The 10,224-nt window shown below is 43.5% G+C and overlaps 1 long non-coding RNA gene across 1 annotated transcript in view; it reads left to right on the top strand.

Annotated features, from left to right (window-relative positions):
* Positions 1-10,224, top strand: part of LOC114619447 — a 58,896-nt gene that overhangs the window by 25,515 nt on the left and 23,157 nt on the right. The window contains exon 2 of the long non-coding RNA XR_003711150.1: positions 6,881-6,949. This is a non-coding gene — a long non-coding RNA (uncharacterized LOC114619447). The remainder of the gene's footprint in view (positions 1-6,880; positions 6,950-10,224) is intronic.

Below are 10,224 nucleotides of genomic sequence, written 5' to 3'. Positions count from 1 at the left end.
AGAGAGAGAGAGAGAGAGAGAGAGAGAGAGAGAGAGAGAGAGAGAGATTTTTGTAGTTTTAAAAATCAAAAAGTCTGGCCAGGTCAAACCCCTGTGTGAAGGCCTTTGCAGAACAAGGAGATGGGGGTGGGGGGTGGGGGTGGGGGAAAGCAGGTTGATGTCATTGAACTGAATACAGACAAAAGCCATACAGGAGAAGAGGCCCTGCTGTAGAGGTAGAGGCTGCCTAGGCTTGCCTTGGATACCACGGACAGGGATAACGACCTGGGTATTGGGATTAGGGAGAGGGCTATAGATGTCTTTCGACCAGTGTGGTGTGGGATGAAGCCATTCGTCCAGGAGTCTCGCTGAACTTCATTCATTGTTTTCACAATATAAGAAAGTGGATTTTGTAACCTCAGCATCCCTGTAGTGCTGGCCTGACTGTTTACTTCTTCCTCAGCCCCCGAGCCTATGAGCAAATACTTCAGGCACTGTTAACGAGCAGAAACTTGAGACAGAGCTTATCTTGTAATGCTGGGGTTTGCATCATATCCAGGGCGTGGTGCTATTTTAGAAGGCAAGTTAAATAATTACATGTTTACAGATTGAGCAAACAATGTGTGTGGCCCAAGAGGGCTCAGGATCTGCTCCCTGAGTGCCCAGTGAACTAACTTGTTCAGCTGGAGGGGAGACTTAGAGCTTGTAGGTATCAAATGGTTTCAATATGATATACATATATAAATGCACATGTATGCTTCTATTGAATATCTGTCTATGGGCTTCTATTGAATATCTGTGTTTCACCTTGTAATAGAGTAGGGAAGCTTAGAGATGTTATAATTCAATTAAGGCTAATTTAACAAGCTCAGGCCACTGGCCCATTTCTGTACCATGTGTATTATATGTGACATATTTGATATACTTCTTTATGGTTTTGATGTTTCCTACATAAACGATAAATTGACAGAAGTTAACACTACCATCTATTAGGTCCACCATAAGCTTCACTCTTTTTAAGTATTTTCAAATGTATTTAATTAATTAATTATTTATTTAATTGTCTAGGTGAGTATATGGCTAGTATGTATAGGTACCCAAGGATGCTGGAAGTGTGGGTCCGGGGGTTGTGAGCCACCTGATGTGGGTGCTGGAGACAGAACTCAAGATGTCTGTAAGCCATTTTTCTAGCCTCTAAACGACCTTCTTTAGAGAAAAACCAACCAACCAACAAACAAACAAACAGTTTTGTGCTTCATTCTCTTACTCTATTGTTATTTCTCCTGAGAGAGGGGATAGAACTGTGTTTGGTTTGGTGTTTGTGTTGTTTGGTTGTTGTTTTAGCAGACATGGTCTCTCTATGTTGCCCGTCTGGCCTCAGACTTTTGTTGTTTGTGTGTTTGAGCTTTCTCTGTGTAGCCCTGGCTGTCCTGGAACTCACTCTGTAGACCAGGCTGGCCTCGAACTCAGAAATCCACCTGCCTCTGCCTCCCAAGTGCTGGGATTAAAGGCATGCGCCACCACTGCACAGCCCTGGAACTCATTTTGTAGATCAGACTGGCCTCAAACTCACAGAGATCTGCCTGCCTCTGTCTCCCAAATTCTGGGAAAGGCGTGCGCCACCACTACCTCAGACTCTAAGGTTTATGCAGTCCTTCTGTCTCAGCCTCCTGAGTAGCGGGGACTACAAGTGCTGGACTGTGTGGTGGGTTTTTTGGTTTGTTTTGTGTTGGTTCATTTGTTTCTTTCTTTTTGCATTGGTGATACTGAACATCAGATCCGGGTGCTCAAGCATGCCAACTCTCTTTCTCAGTTTGTCATCTACTGTCATACAGCAAAGAGTCATGAGCAGCATTAGTCAGGAGCTGTAGGCCACACCCTCACCTGATCTCTTTCCTTGGTTTGTTTCTCTCAGACGATTTCCCTTTCTTGTATTTTTGCTTTTCAAGGACAATGAAAATCTTGAGAGTTGTCCTCTGGCTGAGGACTTTTTAAGCACACTAGAAACAGGGCAGTCACTCATCCTGATAGCTTAATAAGACAAAAAAAAAAAAAAAGGTGACTTCTCAGATGCAGGACCTCTCCTTCCTCTCCCTACTTTAGCATCTTGAGGCAGGCATTAGGATTATTTGCCACGGTTGGGCTGAGTTGCCCCTGGCGTTTTTAGAGGTAGGTAGCTGCACAGTTGTTGATTTCCTGGCCTCCTTTGCAGTGACTTTACATGCAATCATCACATTAGTTTTGTGGGCTAGGCTCCCCCTGTGGAGTGAGGAGAGGCTCATTTGGTTGCCTCTGCTTCTATGACCGACCATGCCAGTAGGGTTCTGGCACTCCTTGGCTCTGCCTGTTCTGTCCTGGACTAATGTCACTGTCCTTCAAGCTATTGTCACCAAAGCCTGTTTGGAGACTTTGCTGCACTTTGATCCAAGACAGCATGGAATAACTTCCTGAAGGACTGCTTCCTTCCACACAGGGAAGGGCACAGCTGAGCCAGAACCCTGTGTCATCCAAGTCTCCTTTCCTTATTTATAAAGGGTGAGGATCAGACAAGATTGCCTCTAAAATGCCTCCTGCTCACATAGTCAGTGAGCTAAAAAAGGAGAAAGCACAGGCCTGCTGGTGTATATCTGAATTCCCAATACTCAGAAGTCAGAGGCAAGGAAGATTGTTGTGAGTTCCAGGCTGGCCACGAACATGATTTGATCCTATCTCAAAACTACAAGTAAGAAGGTTTAAAAACATGTCCACAGGATGTTTATGCTGTGTGTGTGATTAGCAAAGAACAGTCACGGTGCAAATGGCACAAGTTACTGAGATGACAGACTATGGCCAGGAGGTTTGTAAACGATTAGATCCCAGGAAGATGACACGTGCTCCCTTCATGTGTGTGAAATCTTTGAAGCTGATGAAGGGCTGAGAATGCCTGGTACACTAGAAGTGATGGGTAGCATGTGATGCAGAGATTAAGGGCTCTGATGGGCAAAGCCCTTCATTTACCTGCTTCTAGTACTCGATGCTGGTATATGGGTTTTTGATGAGAACAGCTCATTATCAGTAAGTCTTGTGACTTGGCGTTATCTCAAGGACACCATCATGTGCCGTATGCAAAGACAGTATATTGATGACATACTCTTGTTTCCCATAATAGATTTAGGTGTGTCTGATAAGGACTGACTCAGGACGGGCAAGTCTTTCTCCATTACCCAGATACTGAGACTGGCTTTGGTCTGCAATTACTATACAGGTTCCCTGCATCTGCCATCTCTCTGATTCTATATACACGTGGATTCTTGGCAGTCCCACCTCAGCTTAGGGCTCCTCAATCTGGCTGCTCAGGGTATTTGTGAAGTCCATGCAGCTCTTTGCAGAATTATACATATATGAGTGTATGTCCATATGAGTAATGCCAGACAGAACAAAGGGATAAAAAGGAATGCTGCTGGAAAAGGTAATATATATGTATAATGAGGGCACCGGGGAGACTGAAGCAGGAGGATTACTCCGAGTTTAAGATCAGCCTGAGTTACCATGTGCTCTAGGCATCTTGGGCTACAGAGTAAGGTCTTGTCTCAAAATCAACAACAACAATAACAACAACAACAAAACAACAGCAATGAATAAAAAGCAAACCAAAATGGCAAGAACTGCCACCGAAGGTGTCCCCAGCTAGGGAGGAATGAAAGGGACTTCATAAGATTAAAATATAAAGGTTTAATCTTAACACAGCGACCCCCAGCACTAATACAGAGATCACACACACACACACACACACACACACACACACACACATACACACACCACACACTCCTCCAGTAACAAATGATGTAATGGTTTTCATGGTTTCAGAGCAGAGTAGCTGTCTAGGACTGAGCCCAGGGTGGCTGGGAGGCCTGAGCATGTCTGAAGACTTGGCACTTTCCTTGGCCTTAGAAAGGGAGACTGTTTTAGTTCCCCCCCCCCCAACAAACGTACATGTCATAGGATACTTTCCAGGGAAAGAAAGAGAAACCGACTTTAAGGGCAGGAATTTAGAATGTAAAATAAAAGTTTCAGGGTAGGACTTTAAACTTATTTTCATTAAGGTGGGTTTTTTTTTGTTTTGTTTTGTTTTGTTTTTTAAAAAAGGTTTCTTTCCCAGCTTTTGTTTGTGAGAGAATAACTCCTTTATGCCTAGCTTTGCCTCTAGGCTAGCAGGGGCTGTAGGGCCACACCCTAGGGCGTGTTTTGGCTCTGGTCAGTTTTCCTCCTTCTCTCCTTCCTTTTCTCCCTGCTTCTCCACCCTTCCCCCTCAAAACACTTCTCCCTCTCCCTCTCCCTCTCCCTCTCTCTCTCCCTCTCCCTCTCCCTCTCCCTCTCCCTCTCCCTCTCCCTCTCTCTCTCCCTCTCCCTTCCCCCCTCTCCCTCTTCCATCTTTTAAAAGGTATAATCTTTATTTATTACTAGTGTAGATCTGGAACATCTTAAAGAGATATCGACCACCATAAATCTATCTGGGAAAGGAAGTGGACTTCAGATTAATCTGACTTTGAATATACAGAACGTCTCTTTAACAAAGGCAACTGAGCCGGGCAGTGTTGGCACATGCCTTTAATCCCAGTACTTGGGAGGCAGAGGCAGGCAGATTTCTGAGTTCGAGGCCAGCCTGGTCTACAGAGTGAGTTCCAGGACAGCCAGGACAGAGAAACCCTGTCTCGAAAAACCAAAAGCAACAAAAAGGCTACAAGGCAACTGAGCTGAGGATGGTAGAATGCCTATCACATGTTTAAGGATCTGAGTCTGTTTCCCAGCATCCACCAAAAAAAAAAAAAGAAATTCGATGTCTGTAATCCCACTGTTAAGGAAGAAGAGACAGGTGGATCTCTGGGGCTCGCTGAGTCTGGGAGCTCCATGTTCAGTGGGAGATGCTGTCAAAACATTAAGGTGAACAGCAATTGAGAAAGACAGCCTACATCACAGCCTACACATACATGTACACACACTTGCACATACATGAACGCACACACATACACACAAAAGGCAACCTTTGAATTCTACATACATACATACATACATACATACATACATACCTAAGTGTTCAGCCTCAGCTGCTTTTTTCATGAGGGAGTTAAAAAGACCAAACTCCATTCATTCTAGAGATAGCATGATATAGGTATGATGCTGACCTGTAGTTTTAGAAACTTACCTTTTGGTGTTTGACAGGCATAGAACAATTAACCACAATAATGCATGGCCTGACTTCTGAAAAGGAAAGGCCAAAGTGACTGGGGGAATATTCCAGATCACCCACAGATGGATACTCAGTGTCACTTAAAATACAGGCGGTAGGTCGAAGAGAAGCAACACTGTTCAGCAGTTAAGTTTAGCTGGGAACTGCATCTATTGGGTCCTCAAGGATAAATCTCCATGTAAGTGCTGAACAAAGAAGACAAACTGTAAGATGTACACAAGATTTACTCTGTCTCTGTCTCTGTCTCTGTCTCTGTCTCTCTCTCTCTCTTTGTGTGTGTGTGTGTCTCTGTGTGTGTGTGTGTGTTGGCCTCTTAAAGTGTGAGTATTTGTTTTTAATGATCTGGGGTGAAATACATGTCATGGACCGGATGACCATGTGAGGGACAGCCTATGTTTCATCTGTTTGTGCTGGCTCTGTTGATGGTCTCTGGATGCCCAACTTTCTTCTGAAGAAACCATATGACATTTCGTGAACATCCTGCCTTCGTCTAATGGGTCATATGACTTCCTGGTAGCCAGGGTCTCATCCAGGTCCAGAAAGCTATGTCTTTTCTGTGTGTGTGTGTGTGTGTGTTTCAGTGTAGCTATAAATAACTAAATATATAACCAAAAAAAAAAGCAGAAAATAAAAGATGCTATAGCCAGCACAGTATATTTTCAGAATTTGGAATTTGCCCTTCACAGTGTATGGTGAGTTCTCTTACCTCTGATCCTAGCCAAAGCCTACATCTTAAGTCCTGTGCCAATGTCCTGCCAGCCACACCCCTGAATGGCTGCAGCTGGCAGCCTGGCCCTGAGAGGGTCAGAGAAGGTAAGGACTGCTGTCCTTTCTCAAAGGAGGGTCTTCCTCCAGGGTTGGGCAGGAGATATCTGTAGCTTCTCTTGTGCAATGTAAGTCAGGCTTCACACCATGCGTTTGTCCTACGACACAGAGTGAAGATAAATTTACCTTCTCAGTCATCTTCCCTGTCCTCAAAGCAGGGCATTTAAGGTCAAACAGACTTTTAGTGTACACCCTGTGCCAGCTGGGCCCCACCCAGGGAGAGAATTGGAGCCAGATATAGGGCTACAGTTTAACAGCCCTGTAAAGTGTTCAGCCATTTTTTTTTAAAGTAGAAAATGTTCATCTCTAAGAAAAAGCTGCAAGGAAGCATACACTACTTAGAACAGGAATCTATTTTACTCCGTCGGAGGGAAACGGGTGTTGAGCTAAACTTTGTTACGTGGCGATTGGTGAAATTCCTGCATAAATGGCTATAGAAGTTAATAGCTTCAGCCAATTAGGAGGGCACTCTGGGAACCTTCTGAAGTCTTGTAGTTCCACCTCCCTTGTTTTAATATTCTATTAAATTTTGTGTACTCTAAAGCATTCTCATTGTGAACCACTGGATGCTGTAACGAAAGAATACATTCATTTCAACAAATGTACCCCAATGCAACCACAGGCTAATGCACATTTTACAGGATCAAAAGGAAAACAATAGAATTAGGCTTCAATTTCAGGGACTCTAGAGTAGTAAATCCACGCTTGCACTAGAGCCCTCGGCAAGGTTGGTAGGCTAGCCATTTACAAATCCAATTTTCTCAGCTTGCTGAGAAGAGCTGAGGGTAAGTTCCCAGACAAATGAACAAGAAGGAAAAGTGTCTATTGGTTTTCTTTCATTCTTTCCAGATCCTGGCTCCCTGAAGGGCACACTGAGCGAGCAGGTTGACCGGGAAGTTGATCAACACTTTCTGCCAGGTGCGTTTCCTGTGTAACAGCGTCATGACTTTTCTGAAGTTTTGATATAGTAGTGACACTGATTTTTTAAGAAAGTATTCCCCAGAGCGTGTTTTCCTCTGATTTCATTAGATGGTTTTCTAAGCTGAATCTTCACTTTAGACATTGCTCATGCTTTTTAACACGTCAGGGGGACCACTGGTGACTGTAAAGGAAATCTGGAGGTGAAGAGAAGTTTCTGAGACAGAATTTCTTTGTCACTTCTAATTCCCAAATTTTACTGTGCAAAAGAAAATGGAAAAAAAAATCTGAAAACTTTTTTTTTGTTGTTGTTTTTTTGTTTTTGTTTTTTTTTGTTTAGAGCAGACAGTACTTTAAAAGTACGGCTCACTCGTGGGACTGGAAAGGCAATTCCATGGTTAAAAGCACTTGCTCTCAGAGAGGACCCAAACTCTGTTTCCAGCATTCACCCATGATGGCTTACAACTCCAAGTCCTGGGCATTTGATGCTCTCTTTTGACCTCTGAGGGAACCAGATACCCATGTGTACAAATGCACACACAGATGCACACACACACAGATACACACACACACACACACACACACACACACACACACTAGTTAAGAATAAGAACAGATTATTAAAAACTATTGCTAATACAATGTTAAATTCTGTTTAACTTTGAACGAAGTAAAAAAAAAATACATGAATATATGAATATTGCTTCAACAGTTCTTTCCTTTCTTACTTTTTTTTTTTTTTTTTTTTTGAGACAAGGTTTCTCTGTGTAGCTCTGGCTGTCCTGGAACTCACTCTGTAGACCAGGCTGGCCTCCAACTCACAGAGATCTGCCTGTGAGTCCTGAGATTAAAGACATGTACCACCATTACCCAGACCAGCAACTATTTCCTAATAATAAATACTAAAATCTGACCACAAATCGTGTTCGTTCCTTTGTTGTGCAGCCTTGCAAGTCTGAGGTGCTTTGCCCTCTCTCCTCTGAGCTACTTCCTCTTCCTTTTTCTCCCTTTTGTTTTTGTTTTCTCTTTTAATTTGAGGCAGGGTCTTGGTAAACTATGTTTCTATTGTTGTGATAAAACGCCGTGAACAAGGCAACCTATAGAGTAGTGGTTCGAAACCTTTCTGATGCTGTGACCATACAGTTCCTCCTGTTGTGGTGACCTCTATAAAATTATTTTTGTTTCTACTTTGTAACTGTAATTTTGCTACTGTTATGGATTGTAATGTAAATATCTGATATGTAGGATGTGTGTTATGTGTCAACCCCCCAGGGGTCACGACCCCCAGGTTAAGAACTGCTGCTCTAGAAGGACCGTTTACTAGAGCTTATGGTTCCAGAGGGTTCGATTCCATGATGGCTGAGTAAAGGTAGGATGGACAGGCTAAGAGTAAACCTCTTGAACCACAAGACTAAGCAGAGAAAATGAACTCAAAATAGCATGAGTCTTTAAAATCTGAGAGCCCACCTTGAGTGACACCCTTTCTCTAAGAAAGCCATACTTCCTAAAACTCCCAAACAATGTCCTCAGTTAGGAACCAAGAATTTAAATTCTGAGACTAGAGAGGGTGTTTCTCATTCAAAACATCACATTCGCTTCCCGGCCCTCACAGTCTTGTGGAGGTATGAAAAATGCAAAACACATCTAGTCCAGCTCTAAAACTCCCCATGGCCCTTTACAGTTGCAACACTGTTTGAAAACCCAAGGTTCAGAGTCTCTTCTGAGACTCAAAGGCAATCACTTAGCTATAATCTCCTGTTAAAAAACAAACAAACAAGTACAAATTACATACTTCCAAAGATACAATGGCATAGAATATACATATTAGCGTTCAAAAAAGGAGGAATTGGGGCATAGAGGAGAAATATTGGACCAAATAAAGACTGAAGGCCAGCAAGACAAAACTCTAAGTCCTGTGGCTCCACATCTGGTGTCCTGTGGCTTAGACACTCTGTCTGAAGGGCATTTCTGGTGTTGCCGGCTGTAACATGTTCTCTCTCAGGCCTGCTCCACTCCTGTGCCCAGCTCTCCTTGGCAGATATCTCAAAACTCTGTCATTGCTAACATCTTGGGGGTCTTCCCTTCAACTGTGCTTCATCTCAACAGCTTCACACAGTGACCTCTCAGGGTCTCTCTCCATGCAGGAACTCTCCTCACACAGTATCTGGCTTCAGGAGCTGTCAGAAGCACGGAGGAAGAGTCCACCACCTGTTTCCTTGTGCATGCATCCTTCCCACAAGGTGGACAGTGGCAAGTTCAGGGACTAGGTTAAGATGGACCCTGGCCCCCTTGAGTCACATTTGCAGCAACTTTTGTTTCTTGTTCCTTTCTAGGAACAGATAAGTTCTCAGGCCCCTTTCTTTCACAAGTGAACCATAGGTGAGTGGGGTTTTGCCCCGGAGGGCAGCCTTTTCTTTATTCCATTGTAGACTTGGCCTTTACCTAATGACAGTAATCTTAACAGCTGCAGCCTCTCTTCCAGAACAGACCTCAGCTGTAACACTAAGCTTATCAGTGTCCCTGTCCTCTCCAAATAGTACATATTGTATTTTTTTTCTTCTCCATTTGCTGTTTCTCACTATAGACCTGTATAACGGTGATTACTAATAACCACATGACATAGTCAGTACTAGGCTTTCTTCAAATCTCCTCCACTAAACAGGATAGACTACTTTTAAATTTAGTCTCAGACATTCTTAGTACAGGGACAGAAGGAATCTGTATTCTTTGCCAAAATTTCACAAGAACGGTCTCTCTCTCTTTCTCTCTCTTGCTCTCTCTCTCTCTCTCTCTCTCTCTCTCTCTCTCGCTCTCTCACTCTCTCGCTCTCTCGCTCTCTCTCTGGCTGATATCATTCTCCTATGAAACCTCTTGAGCTGGCCCTGCAGTCTGGGTAGCTCTCAGCACTACTGTCTTTCAAACTCCTCCTATGATGGCTTATTAGGCTCTTTGACCAACTGGTCTTTCCAGTTCAAAGCTCCAAAGTGTCTTAGTTAGGGTTTCTATTGCTGTAATAGAACATCATAACTGAAAATCAATTTGGAGAGGAAAGGGTTTATTTCACTTGTATTTTCAGATACCGTGACACTGAGGGAACTAAAGACAGGAGTTCAAGTAGGACAGAAACATGGAGGCAGGAGCTGATGCAGAGGCCATGGAAGAGTGGTGCTTACTAGCTCGTTCCCTATGGTTTGCTCAGCCTGCTTGCTTCCTTCCTTCCTTCCTTCCTTCCTTCCTTCCTTCCTTCCTTCCTTTTTTCCTTCCTTCCTTCTTCC

This window comes from Grammomys surdaster, unplaced genomic scaffold (assembly GCF_004785775.1).
Source record: "Grammomys surdaster isolate TR1022 unplaced genomic scaffold, NIH_TR_1.0 150, whole genome shotgun sequence".
Lineage (NCBI taxonomy): Eukaryota > Metazoa > Chordata > Mammalia > Rodentia > Muridae > Grammomys > Grammomys surdaster.
This window is presented reverse-complemented; position numbering and strand designations above follow the sequence as displayed.